Raw genomic sequence first — 25392 nt, forward strand, 5'->3', positions numbered from 1 at the left:
CTACAAGAAAGTTAATGAGTTTCAAAAAAATAGTTCATAGATTTTGAAAAGAAGTTCCTCTATTTGAAGAAAACAATTATGAATTTTGAAAAAGAAAACACAGAGAAAACATTAAAAAATTAAAAATAGGAATGAAGAAATGGATGATAAACATGTATGTTATCAAACCTAGTGAGGTGGTTGGGTTGGTTAGATGTTGATCACTCGTAACTGAAGGAAATATGCCCTAGAGGCAATAATAAAGTTATTATTTATTTCCTTATATCATGATAAATGTTTATTATTCGTGCTAGAATTGTATTAACCGGAAACATAATACATGTGTGAATACATAGACAAACAGAGTGTCACTAGTATGCCTCTACTTGACTAGCTCGTTAATCAAAGATGGTTATGTTTCCTAACCATGGACAAAAGAGTTGTTATTTGATTAACGAGGTCACATCATTAGTTGAATGATCTGATTGACATGACCCATTCTATTAGCTTAGCACCCGATCGTTTAGTATGTTGCTATTGCTTTTTCTTCATGACTTATACATGTTCCTATGACTATGAGATTATGCAACTCCCGTTTGCCGGAGGAACACTTTGGGTACTACCAAACGTCACAACGTAACTGGGTGATTATAAAGGAGTACTACAGGTGTCTCCAATGGTAGATGTTGGGTTGGCGTATTTCGAGATTAGGATTTGTCACTCCGATTGTCGGAGAGGTATCTCTGGGCCCTCTCGGTAATGCACATCACTTAAGCCTTGCAAGCATTGCAACTAATAAGTTAGTTGCGGGATGATGTATTACGTAACGAGTAAAGAGACTTGCCGGTAACGAGATTGAACTAGGTATTGGATACCGACGATCGAATCTCGGGCAAGTAACATACCGATGACAAAGGGAACAACGTATGTTGTTATGCGGTCTGACCGATAAAGATCTTTGTAGAATATGTAGGAGCCAATATGGGCATCCAGGTCCCGCTATTGGTTATTGACCGGAGACGTGTCTCGGTCATGTCTACATTGTTCTCGAACCGTAGGGTCCGCACGCTTAAGGTTTCGATGACAGTTATATTATGAGTTTATGAGTTTTGATGTACCGAAGGAGTTTGGAGTCCCGGATGAGATCGGGGACATGACGAGGAGTCTCGAAATGGTCGAGACGTAAAGATCGATATATTGGACGACTATATTCGGACATCGGAAAGGTTCCGAGTGATTCGGGTATTTTTCGGAGTACCGGGTAGTTACGGGAGAGGTAATGGGCGTTGATGGGCTTTAGTGGGAAGAGGAAAAAGGCTGCTGCGCCCCCCCTCCCCTTTGGTCCGAATTGGACTAGGGAAAAGGGGGCCGGCCACCTTTCCTACTCCTCCACTTCCTTCTCCCTTCCTCCCCTCTTGATGGACTCCTACTAGGACATGGAGTCCTAGTAGGACTCCCATCTGGCCCGCACCTTATGCCTTGGCCGGCCTCTCCTCCTCCATCCCTTATATACAGGGGCAGGGGGCCACCCCATAGAGACAGAAGTGATGCACGTTATCGTTCCCTTAGCCGTGTTGCCGGTGCCCCCTGCCACCCAAATTCCCACCCTCGATCATATCGTTGCCAGTGCTTATGCGAAGCCCTGCGTCGGTAGTACATCAAGATCGTCACCACGCCGTCGTGCTGACGGAACTCTTCCTCGATGCTTTGCTGGATCGGAGCCCGAGGATCATCATCGAGCTGAACGTGTGCTAAGAACTCGGAGGTGCCGGAGTAACGGTGCTTGGATCGGTCGGATCGGGAAGACGTACGAACTACTTCCTCTACGTTGCGTCAACGCTTCCGCTTCAGTCTACGAGGGTACGTAGACAACACTCTCCCCTCTCGTTGCTATGCATCACCATGATCTTGCGTGTGCGTAGGAATTTTTTTTGAAATTACTACGTTCCCCAACAGTGGCATCCGAGCCTAGGTTTTATGTGTTGATGTTATATGCACGAGTAGAACACAAGTGAGTTGTGGGCGATATAAGTCATACTGCTTACCAGCATGTCATACTTTGGTTCGGCGGTATTGTTGGATGAAGCGGCCCGGACCGACATTACGCGTACGCTTACGCGAGACCGGTTCTCCCGACGTGCTTTGCACATAGGTGGCTTGCGGGTGACAGTTTCTCCAACTTTAGTTGAACCGAGTGTGGCTACGCCCGGTCCTTGCGAAGGTTAAAACGGAGTCTATTTGACAAACTATCGTTGTGGTTTTGATGCGTAGGTGAGATTGGTTCTTGCTTAAGCCCGTAGCAGCCACGTAAAACTTGCTACAACAAAGTAGAGGACGTCTAACTTGTTTTTGCAGGGCATGTTGTGATGTGATATGGTCAAGACGTGATGAGATATAAGTTGTTGTATGAGATGATCATGTTTTGTTGAAGTTATCAGCAACTGGCAAAATCCTTATGGTTGTCTCTCTATTGCATAAGATGCAAGTGCCCAATAATTGCTTTACTTTATCGCTATGCGATAGCAATAGTTGCAAGAGCAATTGTTGGCGAGACGACCATGTGACGACACATTGATATAGATCAAGATGATGGAGATCATGGTGTCATGCCGGTGACGATATAGATCATGATAGTACTTTGGAGGTAGAGATCAAAGGCGCAAGATGATGATGGCCATATCATGTCACATATTTAGATTGCATATGATGTTTATCTTTTATACATCTTATTTTTGCTTTGTTTGACAGTAGCATTTTAAGATGATCTCTCACTAATTATCAAGAAGTGTTCTCCCTGAGTATGCACCGTTGCGAAAGTTCTTCGTGCTGAGACACCACGTGATGATCGGGTGTGATAGGCTCTACGTTCAAATACAACGGGTGCAAAACAGTTGCACACGCGAAATACTCAGGTTATACTTGACGAGCCAAGCATATACAGATATGGCCGGAACACGGGAGACCGAAAGGTCGAGCGTGAATCAATATAGTAGATATGAATCAACAATAGTGATGTTCACCATTGAAAACTACTCCATCTCACGTGAATGAATCCGGAACATGGTTTAGGTTGATTTGGATCACGTGATCACTTAGAGGATTAGAGGGATGGTCTATCTAAGTGGGAGTTCTTAAAGTTAATATGATTAATTGAACTTTAAATTTCATGAAACTTAGCCTTGGTAGTTATTTTTGCAAATTATGTTGTAGATCAATAGCCGCGTTGTTGCTTCTATGTTTTATTTGATATGTTCCTAGAGAAAATTGTGTTGAAAAGATGTTAGTAGCCATGATGCGGATTTTGGATCCGGTTGATCTGAGGTTTATCCTCATTGCTGCCACAGGAAAAATTATGTCCTTGATGCACCCGCTAGGGTGACAGACCTATTGCCAGGGAGCAGATGCAGACGTTATGAACGTTTGGCTAGCTCAATATGATGACTACTTGATAGTTTAGTGCACCATGCTTAATGGCTTAGAATCGGGACTTCAAAGACGTTTTGAACATCATGGAACATATGAGATGTTCCAGGAGTTGAAGTTAATATTTCAAGCAAATACCCGAGTTGAGAGATATGAAGTTTCCAACAAGTTCTGTAGCTAAAAGATGGAGGAGAATCGCTCAACTAGTGAGCATGTGCTCAGATTGTCTGGGTACTATAATCGCTTGAATCAAGTGGGGTTTAATCTTCCAGATAAAATAGTGATTAACAGAATTCTCTAGTCACCATCACCAAGTTAGTAGAACTTCATGATGAACTATAATATGCAAGGGATAACGGAAACAATTCCCAAGCTCTTCGTGATGTTGAAATCGACGAAGGTAGAAATCAAGAAAGAGCATCAAGTGTTGATGGTTGACAAGACCACTAGTTTCAAGAAAAGGGAAAATGGAAGAAGGGGAACTTCAAGAAGAACGGCAAGCAAGTTGCTACTCAAGTAAAGAAGCCCAAATCTGATCCTAAGCCTGAGACTAAGTGCTTCTACTGCAAAGGGACTAGTCACTGGAAGCGGAACTACTCCAAGTATTTGGCGGATAAGAAGGATGGAAAAGTGAACATAAGTATACTTGATATACATGTTATTGATGTATGCTTTACTAGTGTTTATAGCAACCCCTCAGTATTTGATACTAGTTCAGTTGCTAAGATTAGTAACTCGAAACGGGAGTTGCAGAATAAACAGAGACTAGTTAAGGCTGAAGTGATGATGTGTGTTGGAAGTGGTTCCAAGATTGATATGATCATCATCGCACACTCCCTATAATTTCGGGATTAGTGTTGAACCTAAATAAGTGTTATTTGGTGTTTGCGTTGAGCATGAATATGATTTGATCATGTTTATTGTAATACGGTTATTCATTTAAGTAAGAGAATAAATTGTTGTTCTGTTTACATGAATAAAACCTTATATGGTTACACACCCAATGAAAATAGTTCGTTGGATCTCGATCTAGTGATACACATATTCATAATATTGAAACAAAAGATGCAAAGTTAATAATGATAGTGCAACTTATTTGTGGCACTGCCGTTTAGGTCATATTGGTGTAAAGCGCATGAAGAAACTCCATGCTGATGGGATTTTGGAATCACTTGATTATGAATCACTTGATGCTTGCGAACCATGCCTTATGGGCAAGATGACTAAAACGCCGTTCTCCGGAACAATGAAGCAAGCAACAGATTTGTTGGAAATCATACATACTGATGTATGTGGTCCGATGAATATTAAGGCTTACAGCAGGTATCATTATTTTCTGACCTTCACAAGATGATTTGAGCAGATATGGGGATATCTACTTGATGAAACGTAAGTCTGAAACACTTGAACATTTCAAAGAATTTCAGAGTGAAGTGGAAAATCATCGTAACAAGAAAATAAAGTTTCTACGATCTGATCGTGGAAAAGAGTATTTGAGTTATGAGTTTGGTCTTCAGTTAAAACAATGTGAAATAGTTTCACTACTCACGCCACCTGGAACACCACAGCATAATGGTGTGTCCGAACGTCATAACCGTACTTTATTGGATATAGTGCAATCTATGATGTTTCTTACCGATTTACCAATATCGTTTTTGGGATCATGCATTAGAGACAGCTGCATTCACGTTAAAAAGGGGCACCATCCATATCCGTCGAGACGACGCCTTATGAACTATGGTTTGGCAAGAAACCAAAGTTGTCGTTTCTTGAAGTTTGGGGTTGCGATGCTTATGAGAAAAAGTTTCATCCTGATAAGCTCAAACCCAAATCGGAGAAATATGTCTTCATAGGATACCCAAAGGAGACTGTTGGGTACACCTTCTATCACAGATCCTAAGGCAAAACATTCGTTGCTTATAATGGATCCTTTCTAGAGAAGGAGTTTCTCTCGAAAGAAGTGAGTGGGAGGAAAGTAGAAAACTTGATAAGGTAATTGTACCTTCTACCATATTGGAAAGTAGTTCATCACAAAAATCTGTTCTTGTGACTACTACACCAATTAGTGAGGAAGCTAATGATGATGATCATGTAACTTCAGATCAAGTTACTACCGAATCTCGTAGGTAAACCAGAGTGAGATCCGCACCAGAGTGGTACGGTAATCCTGTTCTGGAGGTCATGTTACTTGACCATGACGAACCTACGAACTATGAGGAAGCGATGATGAGCCCAGATTCCGAAATGGCTTTGAGGCCATGAAATCTGAGATATGATCCATGTATGAGAACAAAGTATGGACTTTGGTTGACTTGCCCATGATCGGCAAGCAATTGAGAATAAATGGATCTTCAAGAGGAAGACGGACGCTGATAGTAGTGTTACTATCTACAAAGCTAGAATTGTCGCAAAAGGTTTTCGACAAGTTCAAGGTGTTGACTACGATGAGAGTTTCTCACTCGTATCTATGCTTAGTCTGTCCGAATCATGTTAGTAATTGCCGCATTTTATGAAATCTGGCAAATGGATAAACAAAACTGCATTCCTTAATGGATTTATTAAAGAAGAGTTGTATATGATGCAACCAGAAGGTTTTGTCAATCCGAAAGGTGCTAACAAAATGTGCAAGCTCCAGCGATCCATCTGTGGACTGGTGCAAGCATCTCGGAGTTGGAATATACGCTTTGATGAGTTGATCAAAGCATATAGTTTTATACAGACTTGCGGTGAAGCCTGTATTTACAAGAAAGTGAGTGGGAGCACTACAGCATTTCTGATAAGTATATGTGAATGACATATTGTTGATCGGAAATAATGTAGAATTATTCTGTAAAGCATAAAGGAGTGTTTGAAAGGAGTTTTTCAAAGAAAGACTTCGGTGAAGCTGCTTACATATTGAGCTTCAAGATCTATAGAGATAGATCAAGACGCTTGATAAGTTTTTTAATGAGTACATACCTTGACAAGATTTTGAAGTAGTTCAAAATGGAGCAGTCAAAGAAAGAGTTCTTGCCTGTGTTACAAGGTGTGAAGTTGAGTAAGACTCAAAGCCCGACCACGGCAGAAGATAGAAAGAGAATGAAAGTCATTCCCTATGCCTTGGCCATAGGTTCTATAAAGTATGCATGCTGTGTACCAGAATCTATTGTATACCCTGCATTGATTTGGCAAGGGAGTACAATAGTGATCTAGGAGTAGATCACTGGACAGCGGTCAGAATTATCCTTAGTGAAATAAGGATATGTTTCTCTATTATGGACGTGACAAAAAGGTTCGTCGTAAAGGATTACGTCGATGCAAGTTTTTGACACTGATCCAGATGATTCTAAGTCTCAATCTGGATACATATTGAAAGTGGGAGCAATTAGCTAGAGTAGCTCCGTGTAGAGCATTGTAGACATAGAACTTGCAAAATACTTACGGATCTGAATGTGACAGACCCGTTGACTAAAATTATCTCACAAGCAAAACATGATCACACCTTAGTACTCTTTGGGTGTTAATCACATAGATATGTGAACTAGATTACTGACTCTAGTAAACCCTTTGAGTGTTGGTCACATGACGATGTGAAGTATGGGTGTTAATCACATGGTGATGTGAACTATTGCTGTTAAATCACATGGCGATGTGAACTAGATTATTGACTCTAGTGCAAGTGGGAGACTGAAGGAAATATGCCCTAGAGGCAATAATAAAGTTATTATTTATTTCCTTATATCATGATAAATGTTTATTATTCATGCTAGAATTGTATTAACCGGAAACATAATACATGTGTGAATACATAGACAAACAGAGTGTCACTAGTATGCCTCTACTTGACTAGCTCGTTAATCAAAGATGGTTATGTTTCCTAACCATGGACAAAAGAGTTGTTATTTGATTAACGAGGTCACATCATTAGTTGAATGATCCGATTGACATGACCCATTCTATTAGCTTAGCACCCGATCGTTTAGTATGTTGCTATTGCTTTTTCTTCATGACTTATACATGTTCCTATGACTATGAGATTATGCAACTCCCGTTTGCCGGAGGAACACTTTGGGTACTACCAAACGTCACAACGTAACTGGGTGATTATAAAGGAGTACTACAGGTGTCTCCAATGGTAGATGTTGGGTTGGCGTATTTCGAGATTAGGATTTGTCACTCCGATTGTCGGAGAGGTATCTCTGGGCCCTCTCGGTAATGCACATCACTTAAGCCTTGCAAGCATTGCAACTAATAAGTTAGTTGCGGGATGATGTATTACGGAACGAGTAAAGAGACTTGCCAGTAACGAGATTGAACTAGGTATTGGATACCGACGATCGAATCTCGGCCAAGTAACATACCGATGACAAAGGGAACAACGTATGTTGTTATGCGGTCTGACCGATAAAGATCTTCGTAGAATATGTAGGAGCCAATATGGGCATCCAGGTCCCGCTATTGGTTATTGACCGGAGACGTGTCTCGGTCATGTCTACATTGTTCTCGAACCGTAGGGTCCGCACGCTTAAGGTTTCGATGACAGTTATATTATGAGTTTATGAGTTTTGATGTACCGAAGGAGTTCGGAGTCCCGGATGAGATCGGGGACATGACGAGGAGTCTCGAAATGGTCGAGACGTAAAGATCGATATATTGGACGACTATATTCGGACATCGGAAAGGTTCCGAGTGATTCGGGTATTTTTCGGAGTACCGGGTAGTTACGGGAGAGGTAATGGGCGTTGATGGGCTTTAGTGGGAAGAGGAAAAAGGCTGCTGCGCCCCCCCTCCCCTTTGGTCCGAATTGGACTAGGGAAAAGGGGGCCGGCCACCTTTCCTACTCCTCCACTTCCTTCTCCCTTCCTCCCCTCTTGATGGACTCCTACTAGGACTTGGAGTCCTAGTAGGACTCCCATCCTGGCCGCACCTTATGCCTTGGCCGGCCTCCTCCTACTCCATCCTTTATATACAGGGGCAGGGGGCACCCCATAGAGACAGAAGTTGATGCACGTGATCGTTCCTTAGCCGTGTGCGGTGCCCCCTGCCACCAAATTCCACCTCGATCATATCGTTGCAGTGCTTATGCGAAGCCCTGCGTCGGTAGTACATCAAGATCGTCACCACGTCGTCGGGCTGACGGAACTCTTCCTCGACGTTTTGCTGGATCGGAGCCCGAGGATCGTCATCGAGCTGAACGTGTGCTAAGAACTCAGGAGGTGCCGGAGTAACGGTGCTTGGATCGGTCGGATCGGGAAGAAGACGTACGACTACTTCCTCTACGTTGTGTCAACGCTTCCGTTGCGATCTACAAGGGTACGTAGATCATACTCTCCCCTCGTTGCTATACATCACCATGATCTTGCGTGTGCGTAGGAAATTTTTTGAAATTACTACGTTCCTCAACAGTAACCCGCGAAGCTGGGTTTGAATCCTAGCTCTTGCAGAATTTTTGCAGTTTTATATTTAAAAAATAGAAGAAAAATAAAATATGGGCCGGCCCGCGAGTAGCTCCTATAGGCGCCGGTTAGCAAAAACAGTAGAAACTGGCGCTTGCAGCGCTAAATAGGAATTCCGCCGCGCTGTATCGACGTAGCGCGCACCCCGCCGAACTCCCCGCTCAGCGTATCGACCGGCCCATTTTCTGCATTATGTTCCCAAAACGGGGTTTTTATGTTTTCTCAACTGGCTTTTTTTCATATTTTTATTTTTATTTTTTTCATTTTTCATTTTTTTCCTTTTTCTTTTTTTTATTTTCCTTTTTTTCCTGTTCTCTTTTCCTTTTTTGTTTTCCTTATTTTATTTTATTTTATTTTCTTCTTATTTACTTTTTCACTTTTTTGCATTTTTTCTTGTAAATTTTGTGAACATTTTTTTGTTAATCGAATTCAGAAAAAGTTCAACCATGTAAAGCTTCTCTAAGATGGAATGACATACCTTGGGTGGTGGTGTTGATCTGGATCATGTAGTTGAACTTGCGTGGGGTGCTCAAGGTGGATGTAGCGTATGAATGGTTGGGAGCACCACTTGGAGTTGAGTTCATCTACCTACATGGGTTAGTCTTGCAAGGAAGAGCACTTGTGTATCCAAAATGACGATCATGAAACTTGATACCAAATGAAATTTGATATATAGAATTTGTCAAAGGATATGTTGAGGGGTTTCATGCTTCCTTGTCATCAACCACCATTGTGTAGAGACTTGGTGATGTAGAGATTGCTCAAGATGTGAGTGAGTTGCAATCTCATAGATTTAGATTCATCCAAGTACCTACACAGGTTAGATAGCATGCAAGGGTGCAAGAATATCCAAGACATATGATCATCATCATAAGAGAAGTATCAAGGATTAGTCATAGATTCATGCCTTGCATGTATCCAAATGGAGTTCCTACTCCAGGTTTGAAGCATCAATGATGTTCAATTCACCTCTCAAACGGCAAAAGACTTTCTCATCAAGCGGTTTGGTGAATATATCCGCCAATTGCTTACCAGTACGAACATGTTTAAGATCAATGTCCCCTTTAGCAACATGATCTCGAATGAAATGATGACGAACTTCAATATACTTAGTTCGAGAATGTTGCACGGGATTGTGAGCAATCTTAATAGCACTCTCATTGTCACAAAGCAATGGAACATGTTTCACATTGATCCCATAATCTTTAAGAGTTTGGGTCGTCCAAAGTAATTGAGCACAACATGAACCGGCGGCAATGTATTTTGCTTCGGCGGTGGATAAGGATACCGAGTTTTGTTTCTTGGAGGACCAAGATACAAGAGATCTACCAAGAAATTGACAAGTACCCGAAGTGGACTTTCTATCAACCTTGTCTCCAGCATAGTCCGAATCGGAATAGCCAACAAGATCAAAAGAGGACCTCTTAGGATTCCAAATGCCAAAATTTGGTGTATGTATTAAGTATCTCACTATCCTTTTCATAGCCTTAAGATGATATTCTTTGGGGGCCGCTTGATATCATGCACACATGCACACACTTAGCATAATATCAGGACAGGAGGCACATAGATATAACAACGATCCAATCATAAAGAGGTAAACCTTTTGGTCAACCGATTTGCCGCCCTTGGTCAAATCAAGATGTCCACTAGTTGGCATGGGAGTTTTCATACCTTGGCTTTCTTGCATGTTGAACTTCTTGAATAAGTCCTTGGTGTACTTTGTTTGAGAAACAAAGGTGCCTTCCTTAGTTTGCTTGATTTGCAACCCAAGAAAGAACTTGAGTTCACTCATCATAGACATCTGAAACTTCTCCGACATTAGCTTTCCAAACTTCTCACTAAAATGAGGGTTAGTTGAGCCAAATATGATATCATCAACATAAATTTGGCATACAAATAATTCACCATTAACCCTTTTAGTAAAAATAGTAGAATCTATTTTTCCAATCTCAAAGCCTTTTTCAATAAGGAACTTGGTTAAGCATTTATGCCACGCTCTAGGAGCTTGTTTAAGACCATAAAGAGCTTTGTGAAGTTTGTAAACATGATCGGGTTTATTAGGACTGACAAAGCCGGGAGGCTGTTTAACATAAACTTCCTCCTCAATTTCACTGTTTATAGAAGCACTTTTAATGTCCATTTGGTATAAAGTGATATCATGGTGATTAGCATCGGCAAGTAAGATGCAGATGGACTCAAGTCTAGCAACGGGGGCATATGTCTCACCGTAGTCCATACCTTCGACTTGAGTGTAGCCTTGGGCGACGAGACGGGCTTTGTTGCAGACGAATTGACCATCTTCGTCTTGCTTGTTGCGAAACACCCATTTGGTACCAATGATATTGTGGTTGTTGTCGAGCTTCTCGGCCAATGTCCATACTTGATTTCTCTCAAAGTTGTGTAGCTCTTCATGCATGGAGTTTATCCAATCCAGATCTTCCAATGCTTCTTCAAACTTCATAGGTTCAATACTAGAGATGCATGAATAATGTTCACAAAAATTAGCCAAATGAGTTTTAGAGTGAGTGATTCTCCCGGTTTGAATATCATTGAAGATTTGTTCGATGGGATGATCTCTTGAGACTCTTGCTCGAACTCGTGGGAGCTTTTGCTTGGGTCGGGGTGGAACATCTTCTTCATCTTGTCCTTCTTCTTGGCCTTCTTCATTGTTGACGTTGTCATTATCTCATCGTGGTGGAGAAGGAGGTTGATGAGGTTCATCTTAGTGTACTTCCTCGTTTTCTTCATCTTGATGTGTCCCACTCATGGATGCTTCCATGTCGACTCTTGGTTCACCTTGTCGTGAGGTGGAAGCCTCCACTTGGACGGACGAGGTACTCTCCTTCACCTCCTTTGGTCGAATCTTTCCAATAGACAAGGCTTGGATTGCTTCTGAAGGGTCTTTATATCCTACATCAATTGGCAATTGCTCTACTTGTGAGCCGTTAGATTCATCAAACTTCACATCTACCGTCTCTTCAACCTTTCGGGTGAAATTGTGGTAGACACGGTAAGTGTGAGCGTTTGAGCCATAACCAAGTAGGAAACCCTCGTGAGATTTTGGAGCAAATTTAGAACGACGATGCTTATCAAGAATGTAGCACTTAGAGCCAAATACTCAAAAGTATCCAACTTGGGGTTAGTTATCGGTGAGGAGCTCGTATGCCGTCTTGCCGAGTAGCTTGTGAAGATACAAGCGATTTGTTGCATGACAAGCTGTCTCAACCGCTTCCACCGAAAAGTGTTTTGGAGTCTTGTACTCATCAAACATCGTTATTTCCATCTCAATAAGAGTTCGATTCTTCCTCTCAACAACTCCATTTTGTTTAGGCGTGTATGTAGCCGAGAACTCATGTGAAATCCCTTCTTCGTCAAGAAAGGTATCCACCTTTGAGTTCTTGAACTTTGTTTTGTTGTCGCTGCGAACCTTCTTGATCTTCACTTCAAATTGATTTTGGGCCTTCCTAGCGAAGTTCTTGAAGATCTTTTGGACCTGCGATTTATCATCAAGAAAGAACACCCATGTAAATCTTGAAAAATCATCAACTATAACTAGACAAATGAGTTACCACCGAGACTCTTGTAGGCATTGGGACCAAAGAGATTCATATGAAGTAGCTCGAGCGGTCTTCTCGTGGTCATAATGTTCTTCATGGGGTGACTTCCTCCAACTTGTTTTCCTGCTTGACAAGCACTACAAAGTCTATCCTTGTCAAATATGACATCTTTTACTCCAAGGATATGATCACCTTTAATAAGCTTATCAAGATTTCGCATGCCCACATGACCTAACCTTCCATGCCACAACCAACCTTTTGAGGATTTAGCAGTTTGGCAAGTTCTAGGTTGAGCCTTTTTAGTGAAATCAAAAATATATAGATCACCTCTACGTGTACCGGTAAAGACCGTTTTGTGATTATCTCTATTGAACACTTGGCAATCTACTTCAGTAAATAGGACGTTGAAACCAAAGTCAACAAGTCTAGATACGGAAAGTAAATTGTAGCCAGGCAATTCAACGAGCATAACATTTTGTATGGAGCTATCATGTGAGATGGCCACCTTACCAAGTCCAACCACCTTACCCTTTGAGTTATCACCGAAAGTGACATACTTTCAAGGGCCGTCATTTTCAGCAAGATCATGAAACATATCTTTGTCTTTGGTCAAATGATTAGTACATCCACTATCAAGGACCCATTCTTTTCCTCCAGCCATGTAGCCGCGAAGATTAGCCATAAGACCAAAGTGTCTCATCGCATCATCAAGATCATAGTCACTATCATCATCCTCATCATAGTATCCATGTTCAACATCGTCATGTGGTGGATCAATTCCTAGAGAGAGTGATTCATTAGAACTATGACCATAACAATGTTCATCTCTATGAATTCCAATGACTTCGGAAATGATATTGCTAATGATTCCAACATCTCCTTTGGCACTCGTGAGATTTGTAAGCTCAAGTAAACAATCACGAAATTTGGGATCATTGGAACTCATCTTACTCAAGGCAATAGACTTATGAAGAATCTCATCTTAGTTTTTCAAGGAATAGTTTGGAAAACATTCCTCAAGGAATCTCCATATGGTGTAGGCACAATCAAGAGTAGGCAAGCTAGCAAGCAAGTTTCTAGGCAAACCGCTAGTGATTAAATTGACAGTTCTAAGATTACGGATCATGTCAATAGACTCATCAAGGGTAGGATGGAAAGGATCAACATGAGGTGCACAAGGTCTAGTAATGTACTTGTTCAAGTGATATTCATTGAAAATCTCAAGCATATAATTTTTCCACTTGTGAAAGTACTATCCATCAAGAATAGACACTCTACGTCTAAGACTCCCCAACGTGAACTCATCCATCTTCCTCCAAAGGTGTTTAAACCAAAGCAATGGAGACCAATGCTCTGATACCAATTGAAAGGATTGAAACGAGGTGTCTAGAGGTGGGTGAATAGATTCTTAGCAAGAAAAGTTGCAGTTTTTAAATTCTTTAACTTGAAGTGGAGTTTTGGCAGAAGTTCAAACATTCACAATACGTATCAAGCAAGCATGACAAGAGTATATGAGCGGCGGAAAGTAAATCATGCAAGTTGCTAGAATGTAAAGGGATGGGATTGTAGTGTGCAAACACAATTGGAGACACGAAGAGTTTTGGCGTGGTTCCGATAGGTGGTGCTATCATACATCCACGTTGATGGAGACTTCAACCCACGAAGGGTAACAGTTGCGCGAGTCCATGAAGGGCTCCACCCATGAGGGGTCCACGAAGAAGAAACCTTGTCTATCCCACCATGGCCATTGCCCACGAAGGACTTGCCTCACTAGGGTAGATCTTCACAAGTAGGCGATCTCCTTGCCCGTACAAACTCCTTGGTTCAACTCCACAATCTTGACGGAGGCTCCCAAGTGACACCTAACCAATCTAGGAGACACCACTCTCCAAAAGGTAATAGATGGTGTGTTGATGATGAACTCCTTGCTCTTGTGCTTCAAATGATAGTCTCCCCAATACTCAACTCTCTCTCATAGGATTGGATTTGGTTGAAAGATGATTTGAGTGGAAAGCAACTTGGGGAAGACTAGAGATCAAGATTTATGTGGTTGGAATGGAATATCTTGACCTCAACACAAGTGTAGGTGGTTCTCTCTCAGAAAATGTATGTTGGAAGTGTAGGCATGTTCTGATGGCTCTCTACACAAATGAAGAGTGGGTGGAGCGGTATATATAGCCTCCACACAAAATCTAATCATTACACATAAATCACCAAACTCGGTGGGACCGAATTATAAAACTCGGTCGGACCGATTTGGTTCATAATGTGACCGTTAGGCATTTCGATGGGACCGACATGATCAACTCGGTGGGACCGATGTGCTAGGGTTAGGGTAAAGCCTTATCTCAGTTGGACCGATTACACAAACTCGGTGGGACCGATTTTGGTAATAAGCTAAACAGAGAGTTGGCCAAGCAAACTCGGTGGGACCGATTGCATTTATTTCATTGAGACCGAAATTAATGCAATAGGCAACAGAGAGTTTACAAGCCCATCTCGGCGAGATCGAGATCCCATCGGTGAGACCGAAGTGATTAGGGTTTCTGGCAGTTGCTATGTTAAGTGAACTCGGTAGCGCCGGATAGAAAGTTTTGGTGGGGCCAAGTTTGACTTTTGGTTTGGGACAAATGTGGATGTGAGAAATTGGTTGAGGGCTTTGGAGCATATCACTAAGCACTTTGAGCAAGCAAGCCATTAAGCAACACCTCATCCCCTCTTAATAGTATTGGCTTTCCTATGGACTCAATGTGATCTTGGATCACTAAAATGAAAAATGTAGAGTCCTGAGCTTAGCTTGAGCCAATCCTTTGTCCTTATCATCTCGAAGGGGTTCCACATCCTCGAGTCCATGCCACTCCATTGTTGAACTTATCTGAAACATACTAGATGAAAGCATTAGTCCAACAAGAGATATGTTGTCATTAATTACCAAAATCACCCAGGGAGCACTTGTGCTTTCAGCTCCTAAATATTCTATGAATATCTTTATCGGTCAAACCGCATAACAACGTACGTTGTTCCCTTTGTCATCGGTATGTTACTTGCCCGAGATTCGATCATCGGTATCATCATACCTAGTTCAATCTCGTTACCGGCAAGTCTCTTTACTCATCCCATAATGCATCATTCCGCAACTAACTCATTAGTCACACTGCTTGCAAGGCTTATAGTGATGTGCATTGATAACCCACAAGTATAGGGGATCACAACAGTTTTTGAGGGTAGAGTATTCAACCCAAATTTATTGATTCGAGACAAGGGGAGCAAAAATATTCTGAAGTATTAGCAGTTGAGCTGTCAATTCAACCACACCTGAAAGACTTAATATCTGTAGCAAAGTATTTAGTAGCAAAGTAGTATGGAGTAACGATAACGGTGGCAAAAGTAACAGTAGTAGTTTTTATAGCAATCGTAATAGTGGCAACGGAAAAGTAACTAAGCAAAGATCAATATGTGAAAAACTCATAGGCAATGGATCAATGATGGATAATTATGTCGGATGCGATTCCTCATGCAACAATTATAACATAGGGTGACACGGAACTAGCTCTAGTTCATTAATGTAATGTAGGCATGTATTCTGAATATAGTCATACATGCTTATGGAAAAGAACTTGCATGAAATCTTTTGTCCTACCCTCCCATGGCAGCGAGGTCCTATTGGAAACTAAGGGATATCAAGGCCTCCTTTCAATAGAGTACAGGACCAAAGCATTAACACTTTGTGAATACATGAGCTCCTCAAACTACAGTCATCACCGGGAGTGGTCCTGATTTTTGTTACTTCGGGGTTATTGGATCATAACACATAGTAGGTTACTATTGACTTGCAAGACAGGATCAAGAACTCACATATATTCATGAAAACATAATAGGTTCAGATCTGAAATCATGGCACTCGGGCCCTAGTGATGAGCATTAAGCATAGCAAAGTCGTAGCATCATCAATCTTAGAACATAATGGATACTAGGGATCAAAACCTAACAAAACTAACTCGATTACATGGTAAATCTCATCCAACCCATCACCGTCCAGCAAGCCTATGATGAGATTACTGCTACCTCTTGAGCACTGGCGTTGGTTTTCACCGAAGAGGAAGGGATAATACAGCAAAGTAGTGTAAGTATTTCCCTCAGTTTTTGAGAACCAAGGTATCAATCTAGTAGGAGGCTACGCGCGAGTCCCTCGTACCTGCACAAAACAAATAAATACTCGCAACCAACGCGATAAGGGGTTGTCAATCCCTACATGGCCACTTACGAGAGTGAGATCTGATAGATATGATAAGATAATATTTTTGGTATTTTTATGATAAAGATACAAAGTAAAATAAAAGCAAAGTAAAAAGCAAAGGAAATTACTAAGTATTGGAAGATTAATATGATGAAGATAGACCCGTGGGCCATAGGTTTCACTAGTGGCTTCCCTCCAGAGCATAGGTATTCTATGGTGGGTGAACGAATTATTGTTGAGCAATTGACAGAATTGAGCATAGTTATGAGAATATCTAGGTATGATCATGTATATAGGCATCATGTCCGAGACAACTAGACCGACTCCTGCCTGCATCTACTACTATTACTCCACTCATCGACCGCTATCCAACATGCATCTAGAGTATTAAGTTAATGAAAACAGAGTAACGCCTTAAGCAAGATGACATGATGTAGAGGGATAAACTCATGCATTATGATGAAATCCCCATCTTGTTATCCTCGATGGCAACAATACAATACGTGCCTTGCTGCCCCTACTGTCACTGGGAAAGGACACCGCAAGATTGAACCCAAAGCTAAGCACTTCTCCCATTGCAAGAAAGATCAATCTAGTAGGCCAAACCAAACTGATAATTCGAAGAGACTTGCAAAGATAACCAACCATACATAAAAGAATTCAGAGGAGATTCAAATATTGTTCATAGATAGACTTGATCATAAACCCACAATTCATCGGCCTCAACAAACACACCGCAAAAACAAGATTACATCGAATAGATCTCCACAAGAGAGGGGGAGAACATTGTATTGAGATCCAAAAAGAAAGAAGAAGCCATCTAGCTAATAACCATGGACCCGTAGGTCTGAGGTAAACTACTCACACTTCATAGGAGGGGCTATGGTGATGATGTACAAGCCCTCCGTGATCGATGCCCCCTCCGGCGGAGCTCCGGAACAGGCCCCAAGATGGGATCTCGTGGATACAGAGAGTTACGGCGCTGGAATTAGGGTTTTGGCTCCGTATCTGATCGTTTGGGGGTACGTAGGTATATATAGGAGGAAGGAGTATGTCGGTGGAGCAACAGGGGGCCCACGAGGGTGGCGGGCGCGCCAAGGGGGGGGGGGGTAGGCGCGCCCCCTACATCATGGCCTCCTCTTTTGTTTCTTGACGTAGGGTCCAAGTCTCCTGGGTCTTGTTCGTTGAGAAAATCACGTTCCCGAATGTTTCATTCCGTTTGGACTTCGTTTGATATTCCTTTTCTTCGAAACCCTAAAATAGGAAAAAAAACAGCAATTCTGGGTTGGGCCTCCGGTTAATAGGTTAGTCCCAAAAATAATATAAAAGTGGATAATAAAGCCCAATAATGTCCAAAACAGTAGATAATATAGCATGGAGCAATCAAAAATTATAGATACGTTAGAGACGTATCAAGCATCCCCAAGCTTAATTCCTGCTCGTCCTCGAGTAGGTAAATGATAAAAACAGGATTTTTGATGCGGAGTGCTACTTGGCATAATTTTAATGTAATTCTTCTTAATTGTGGTATGAATATTCAGATCCAAAAGATTCAAGATAAAAGTTTAATATTGACATAAAAATAATAATACTTCAAGCATACTAACAAAGCAATCATGTCTTCTCAAAATATCATGGCCAAAGAAAGTTATCCCTACAAAATCATATAGTCTGGCTATGCTCTATCTTCATCACACAAAGTATTTAAATCATGCACAACCCTGATGACAAGCCAAGCAATTGTTTCATACTTTTGACATTCTCAAACTTTTTCAATCTTCACGCAATACATGAGCGTGAGCCATGGATACAACACTATAAGTGGAATAGAATGGTGGTTGTGGAGAAGACAAAAAGGGAGAAGATAGTCTCACATCAACTAGGCATATCAACGGGCTATGGAGATGCCCATCAACACATATCAATTTGAGTGAGTAGGGATTGCCATGCAACGGATGCACTAGAGCTATAAGTATGTGAAAGCTCAACAAAAGAAACTAAGTAGGTGTGCATCGAACTTGCTTGCTCATGAAGACCTAGGGCATTTTGAGGAAGCCCATCATTGGAATATACAAGCCAAGTTCTATAATGAAAAATTCCCACTAGTATATGAAAGTGATAACATAGGAGACTCTCTATCATGAATATCATGGTGCTACTATGAAGCACAAGTGTGGTAAAAGGATAGTAACATTGTCCCTTCTCTCTTTTTCTCTCATTTTTTTTGACTTTGGGCCTTTCCTCTTTTTTATGGCCTCTTTTCTTTCTTTCTTTTTTTCGTTCGGAGTCTCATCCCGACTTGTGGTGGAATCATAGTCTCCATCATCCTTTCCTCACTGGGACAATGCTCTAATAATTATGATCATCACACTTTTATTTTCTTACAACTCAACAATTACAGCTCGATACTTAGAACAAAATATGACTCTATATGAATGCCTCCGGCGGTGTACCGGGATAAGCAATGAATCAAGAGTGACATGTATGAAAGAATTATGAATGGTGGCTTTGCCACTAATACGATGTCAACTACATGATCATTCTAAGCAATATGACAATGATGGAATGTGTCATAACAAACGGAACGGTGGAAAGTTGCATGACAATATATCTCGTAATGGCTATGGACATGCCATAACAGGTAGGTATGGTGACTGTTTTGAGGAAGGTATATGGTGGGTGTATGATACCAGCGAACGGTGCGCGGTATTATAGAGGCTAGCAATGGTGGAAGGGTGAGAGTGCGTATAATCCATGGACTCAACATTAGTCATAAAGAACTCATATACTTATTACAAAAATCTAAAAGTTATCAAAGCAAAGTATTACGTGCATGCTCCTAGGGGGATAGATTGGTAGGAAAAGACCATCGCTCGTCCCCGACTGCCACTCATAAGGAAGACAATCAAAAAATAAATCATGCTCCAACTTCATCACATAACGGTTCACCATACATGCATGCTACGGGAATCACAAACCTTAACACAAGTATTTCTCAAATTCACAACTACTCAACTAGCATAACTTTAATATCACCTTCTTCATATCTCAAAACAATTATCAAGCATCAAACTTCTCATAGCATTCAACACGCTCATAAGAAAGTTTTTACTATTCTTGAATACCAAGCATATTAGGATTATTTAAGCAAATTACCGTGCTATTTAAGACTCTCAAAATAATCTAAGTGAAGCATGAGAGATCAATAGTTTATATAAAACAAATCCACCACCGTTCTCTAAAATATATAAGTGAAGTACTGGAGCAAAAGTATATAACTCAAATGATATAAGCGAAGCACTAGAGTATTCTAACAAATTCCAAATCATGTATGGCTCTCTCAAAAGGTGTGTACAACAAGGATGATTGTGGTAAACTAAAAATCAAAGACTCAAATCATACAAGACGCTCCAAGCAAAACACATATCATGTGGTGAATAAAAATATAGCTCTAAGTAAAGTTACCGATAGAAGTAGACGAAAAGAGGGGATGCCTTCCGGGGCATCCCCAAGCTTTGGCTTTTAGGTTTCCTTAGATTATATTTGAGGTGCCATGGGCATCCCCAAGCTTAGGCTCTTGCCAATCCTTGTTCCATAATCCATCAAATCTTTACCCAAAACTTGAAAACTTCACAACACAAAACTTAAAGTAGAAAATCTCGTGAGCTCCGTTAGAGAAAGAAAACAAAAGACCACTTCAAGCTACTGTAATGAACTCATTATTTATTTATATTGGTGTTAAACCTACTGTATTCCAACTTATATATGGTTTATAAACAATTTTACTAGCCATAGATTCATCAAAATAAGCAAACAACACACGAAAAACAGAATCTGTCAAAAACAGAACAGTCTGTAGTAATCTGTAGCTAGCGCAAGATCTGGAACGCCAAATATTCTAAAATAAATTTCTGGACGTGAATAATTTATATATTAATCATCTTCAAAAATAATTAACTAAATATCACTTTCCAAATAAAAATGGCAGCAGTTCTCGTGAGCGCTAAAGTTTCTATTTTTTACAGCAAGATATCAAGACTTTCCCCAAGTCTTGCCAACGGTTCTACTTGGCACAAACACTAATTAAACACAAAAAACATAACCTAAACAGAGGCTAGATAAATTATTTATTACTAAACAGGAGCAAAAAGCAAGGAATAAAAATAAAATTGGGTTGCCTCCCAACAAGCGCTATCGTTTAACGCCCCTAGCTAGGCATAAAAAGCAAGGATAGATCTGGGTATTGCCATCTTTGGTAGGTAATTCTTCAATGAGGCATCTACCATCCTTAGGAATTTCTTTATTTTTATTGTTTATCAAACTTTTAGGCACAAGATCAAAAAATTCATTTGTAACAAATGGTTCCTTAATGATAGCAAAAAGATTGGGATGAATACTTATGGATTTGAGATCTGCAGTTTCCTTACTAGAAGATTCACCCTTATTTTTAGGAACATACATAAGCTTGGCAATTTTAGTGGGAGGACTTGGAGTATTCTTTACGAAAGAAAAAGTGGTTCCCAAGTTGGTAATAATACCCTCAAGTTTATCAATTCTAGTGGAATCCTGATTTATTTTCTCATTAACTATGGGTTCTTTCTCTTTAATATTTTTGAAAGTGACTCCTACTTTAGATCCATATTGAGATATTCGGTTGTGGATCTTTTTATCCAAATTATCAATTAGCTCTACGGTAGAAACCTTATTTTCAATAATTTTGAGCCTTTGCATTACATGCTCCAAAGTTAATATAGTTCCATTAACCAAAAGAGGGCGTGAGCCAAACAAATCTATCATAGCATTATAAGAATCAAAAGTATGGCTACCCAAGAAGTTCCCTCCGGTAATAGTATCGAGGATATATCTGTGCCAAGGAGTTGCGCCTACATAAAAATTGCGAAGAAGAACGGAAGTAGATTGCTTCCTGGTAGATCTATTTTGAGCATTGCAAATTCTATACCAAGCATCTTTTAGATTTTCTCCCTCCCTTTGCTTAAAAATTTAGAATTTCATTCTCGGGAGACAACTGAGAAGATAAGGGACTAGCCATAACGACAAGCAAACGGAAAAGGGGCGAATGGAAAAAGAGAGGGAGGATAGAGAGAGAGGGCGAATAAAACGGCAAGGGTGAAGTGGGGGATAGGAAAACGAGAGGCAAATGGCAAATAATGTAATGCGGGAGATAGGGATTGTGATGGGTACTTGGTATATTGACTTTTGCGTAGACTCCCTGGCAACGGACCCAGAAATCCTTCTTACTAGCTCTTGAGCACTGCGTTAGTTTTCCCCGAAGAGGAAGGGATGATGCAGCAAAGTAGCGTAAGTATTTCCCTTAGTTTTTGAGAACCAAGGTATCAATCCAGTAGGAGGCTACGCGCGAGTCCCTCGTACCTGCACAAAACAAATAAATCCTCGCAACCAATGCGATAAGGGGTTGTCAATCCCTACACGACCACTTACGAGAGTGAGATCTGATAGATATGATAAGATAATATTTTTGGTATTTTTATGATAAATATGCAAAGTAAAATAAAAGCAAAGGAAATTACTAAGTATTGGAAGATTAATATGATGAAGATAGACCCGGGGGCCATAGGTTTCACTAGTGGCTTCTCTCAAGAGCATAGGTATTCTACAGTGGGTGAACGAATTACTGTTGAGCAATTGACAGAATTGAGCATAGTTATGAGAATATCTAGGTATGATCATGTATATAGGCATCACGTCCGAGACAGGTAGACCGACTCGTGCCTGCATCTACTACTATTACTCCACTCATCGACCGCTATCCAGCATGCATCTAGAGTATTAAGTTAATGAAAATAGAGTAACGCCTTAAGCAAGATGACATGATGTAGAGGGATAAACTCATGCATTATGATGAAATCTCCATCTTGTTATCCTCGATGGCAACAATACAATACGTGCCTTGCTGCCCCTATTGTCACTGGGAAAGGACATCGCAAGATTGAACCCAAAGCTAAGCACTTCTCCCATTGCAAGAAAGATCAATCTAGTAGGCCAAACCAAACTAATAATTCGAAGAGACTTGCAAAGATAACCAATCATACATAAAAGAATTCAGAGGAGATTCAAATATTGTTCATAGATAGACTTGATCAGAAACCTAAAATTCATCGGTCTCAACAAACACACCGCAAAAAGAAGATTACATCAAATAGATCTCCCCAAGAGAGGGGGAGAACATTGTATTGAGATCCAAAAAGAGAGAAGAAGCCATCTAGCTAATAACTATGGACCCGTAGGTCTAAGGTAAACTAATCACACTTCATCGGAGGGGTTATGGTGATGATGTAGAAGCCCTCCGTGATCGATGCCCCCTCAGGCGGAGCTCCGGAACAGGCCCCAAGATGGGATCTCGGGGATACAGAAAGTTGCAGCGCTGCCATTAGGGTTTTGGCTCCGTATCTGATTGTTTGGGGGTACGTAGGTATATATAGGAGGAGGGAGTGTGTCGGTGGAGCAACAGGGGGCCCACGAGGGTGGCGGGCGCGCCAGGGGGGGGGGGGGTAGGCGCGCCCCCTACATCATGGCCTCCTCTTTTGTTTCTTGACGTAGGGTCCAAGTCTCCTGGGTCTTGTTCGTTGAGAAAATCACGTTCCCGAATGTTTCATTCCGTTTGGACTCCGTTTGATATTCCTTTTCTTCGAAACCCTAAAATAGGAAAAAAACAGCAATTCTGGGTTGGGCCTCCGGTTAATAGGTTAGTCCTAAAAATAATATCAAAGTGGATAATAAAGCCCAATAACATCCAAAACAGTAGATAATATAGCATGGAGCAATCAAAAATTATAGATACATTGGAGACGTATCAATTACTCACGCATGACGGTGAGCATCATGAAATTGGTGACAGATGATGGTTGATGATGACAATGGCAACGGATTCCCCTCTCCGGAGCCCCAAACGGACTCCAAATCAGCCCTCCCGAGGAAGATTAGGGCTTGGCGGTAGCTCCGTATCGTAAAAAGCGATGAATCCTTCTCCCTTATTTTTCTCTCCCCGAAAGTGAATATATGGAGTTGGGGTTGAGGTCGGTGGAGTCCCAGGGGGCCCACAAGGCAGTGGGGCCCACCCCAGGGGGCGCCCTACACCCTCGTGGACAGGGTGTGGGCCCCCTGATGCTGATTCTTTCGCCAGTATTTTTAATTAATTCCAAAACGTGTCTCCGTGGATTTTTAAGTCATTCTGTGAACTTTTATTTCTGCTCAAAAATAACACCATGGCAGTTCTGCTAAAAACAGCGCCAGTATGGGTTAGTTCCATTCAAATCATGCAAGTTAGAGTCCAAAACAAGGGCAAAAGTGTTTGGAAAAGTAGATACGTTGGAGACGTATCATGCATTACCGAGAGGGCCCAGAGATAACTCTCCGACAATCAGAGTGACAAATCCTAATCTTGATCTATGCCAACTCAACAAACACCATCAGAGACACCTGTAGAGCATCTTTATGATCACCCAGTTACGTTGTGGCGTTTGATAGCACACTGAGTGTTCCTCCGGTATTCGGGAGTTGCATAATCTCATAGTCATAAGAACATGTATAAGTCATGAAGAAAGCAATAGCAATAAACTAAACGATCATTATGCTAAGCTAACGGATGGGTCTTGTCCATCACATCATTCTCTAATGATGTGATCCCGTTCATCAAATGACAACACATGTCTATGGCTAGGAAACTTAACCATCTTTGATTAACGAGCTAGTCAAGTAGAGGCATACTAGGGACACTCTGTTTGTCTATGTATTCACACAGTACTAAGTTTCCGGTTAATACAGTTCTAGCATGAATAATAAACATTTATCATGATATAAGGAAATATAAATAACAACTTTATTATTGCCTCTAGGGCATATTTCCTTCAATATCAACTGAAAGGTACATCAAGGAATGAGATATCCATTGATACACGCAAACAGAAAGATGTCAAACTCCCAAAAGAGAGAATGGTTCCAGACAAACCAAGTAATCTACAAAGTTTCATGATGGCACAAAGTACCAAAAAGAAACCATTTGCATTCCACCAACACACACTTGATAAGGATCACAAGGTGAGCGTTCTAAGAAAAATAGGATAGCTCCCCCAAGCACTGCGCATAGAATTTGCATTTGAATACAAAAGGCACAAGATGGGATCACCACTTTCACTATATCTATACAAACACTAGACATGCTAAAGGAAATAACAAGATCCACAAGTGGTATGGAATACAATGGGAGTTGACACAATCCTAGGCAAGAGATAAGGCAAATAAAAGCAAAAGGCCAATGTAAATATGATCAATAATTTCTACCACACATAAGTGAGTACCAATTGTTAAAAGACAAGAAGTATTTGGAAATAATCCCCGTTGGTAGATAGCAAGGATATCCAACATCATCTTCACACCAAACACAAGCAAATTGCAACTTGTAGAGCTAACATGCCACCTAAGAACAAGATAATTTACAATATCAATTCTAGGTGACAATATCTCAAATGTACACATTTTCTAGGCTTGTAATATGCACATAGCATATTACTCCCCCATAATGTGATACCAATAAAAACTTAACAAGAGGCAATCAGAGGATCCAACAAGAGATAATTAATGGACTATTTATAATTTGAATTTCTCATGAGAAGACATACCACATAGCGACAAGATAATCTTGTAATATCAATACTAGATGGTATTCCTCATGTACACACATTTATAGGATTGTGAGGTGCACAAAGCACATCACTCCCCC

This window comes from Triticum urartu, chromosome 7, assembly GCF_003073215.2.
Source record: "Triticum urartu cultivar G1812 chromosome 7, Tu2.1, whole genome shotgun sequence".
Taxonomy (NCBI): domain Eukaryota; kingdom Viridiplantae; phylum Streptophyta; class Magnoliopsida; order Poales; family Poaceae; genus Triticum; species Triticum urartu.